Source organism: Crocodylus porosus, unplaced genomic scaffold (assembly GCF_001723895.1).
Source record: "Crocodylus porosus isolate Cpor-Errol unplaced genomic scaffold, CroPor_comp1, whole genome shotgun sequence".
In the NCBI taxonomy this organism is placed as follows: domain Eukaryota; kingdom Metazoa; phylum Chordata; order Crocodylia; family Crocodylidae; genus Crocodylus; species Crocodylus porosus.
In genome coordinates this window covers 29,749,773-29,751,559 of record NW_017728914.1, presented here as the reverse complement: position 1 = coordinate 29,751,559, position 1,787 = coordinate 29,749,773, and positions in this window count along the sequence as shown.

The window sequence follows — 1,787 nt, the reverse complement described above, 5'->3', positions numbered from 1 at the left end:
GCCCTTTTCTCCCCAGCACCCCCTGGGGTGACGAGGAACCGTGGTAATAAGCTGATAGAGAATAGGTTTAGGTTAGAGATCAGGAGGCACTATTTTACAGTTAGGGTGGCCAAAATCTGGAACCAACTTCCCAGGGAAGTGGTCCTCACCCCTACCTTGGGCAAGTTCAAGAGGAGGTTGGATGATCACCTGTCTGGGGTCTTGTGAACCCAGCATTCATGCCTGCCTGTGGCAAGGGGTCAGGCTAGATGATCTGTTCAGGTCTTTCCTGACCCTCGCTGCTATGAAACTATGAACTGATGCTCATGACTCTTAGTCTAACCCCTTTTAATGCATTAATTATGCATCTATGACCTGGTTCAGCCTGAGACCCACAGCTTCATTGTTTGCACTTCAACATGGGGGTGGGTTGCCCATGCAATCCTGCAGAGAAAAGCCCCATGGCTGGTGTTGTAGAGTGGAAGGCACAACCTGGCATCCCTCTGCTTACCAGCACGCTGCACCATGGGACGTGCCAGAGCCGCTCCACCATTGCAAGGGAAACACTGGTCCCTGGCTGGAATAATGACGTCTTTTCTTGGAGAGTACCAGGCTTTCTTTCAACTTAAGAGCAATTTCTACTACCCCCAGCAGCTCCTGTGTTTTCTTTGAAAAGCTTTTAATCAATACTCACATCCCAAGACATCAAGAGGGGTAGCAGGAGCAAGAAAGTAAAAGAGAGAGTACATAGGCTTGGCTCATTTCCCCATGAATGCGAACCTCAGTACCCGGGCTCTACCTGGTTAGCTTCCCTCTGTTTTCTGTACCTCTCTCTGTCCCTTGTGCTGCAGGGGAAGATGTGACGCAAGAATTGCTACTCAGGAGCTGTGCAATTTTTTGGGTGATTGTCCCATTTCCTTCTGCTGTTGTGTACTAAGTGGTGAATTATTTTCTTTCAAAACCAAACCGATGAACAGTTATATTTTTTGTTAACATCCCCTTTGCAGAATCTGTGAATATTGTTGATTCAGGGAGCAAAGTTCTTCCTATTCAATTTTGACTGACCAGGATAACATTTCCTGAGCACAGTGAAGAGGTACACTGTATTTTCACTTGGATTTGATCCCAGAGCTCAGGTCAAGGAACTGAGAAATGCCAGCTCAGACTGATCACTTTTGCTGGCTTGTTTTCCGACAGTAATCAAGAGGGCTAAATTTCATGAATTCTCTTGAGGCTTTTAAGTCTGCCAGAAATGTGTGCTCAAGTAGATATATACATAAATACACACACACACACACACACACACACACGTGGCTAGAAGTTTGTACCCAGAGAGTGGTAGTGGATGGGTCGGTATCGACCTGGGAGTGGGTAGTGGGGTCCGGCAGGGCTCGGTCCTTGGACCGATACTCTTCAATCTCTTCATCAGTGACTTGGACGAGGGAGTGAAGTGTACTCTATCCAAGTTTGAGGATGATACAAAACCGTGGGGAGAAGTGGACACACCAGAGGGCAGGGAACAACTACAGGCAGACCTGGACAGGTTGGACAAATGGGCAGAAAACAACAGAATGCAATTTAACAGGGAGAAATGCAAAGTGCTGCACCTGAGGAGGCAAAATGTCCAGCACACCTACTGCCTAGGAAATGAGCTGCTCGGTAGCACGGAAGCAGAAAGGGATCTCAGAGTCCTAGTGCACTCCAAGATGAACATGAGTCATCGGTGTGATGAAGTCATCAGAAAAGCTAACTGCACTTTATCGTGCATCAGCAGATGCATGACAAACAGAACCAGGGAGGCGATACTT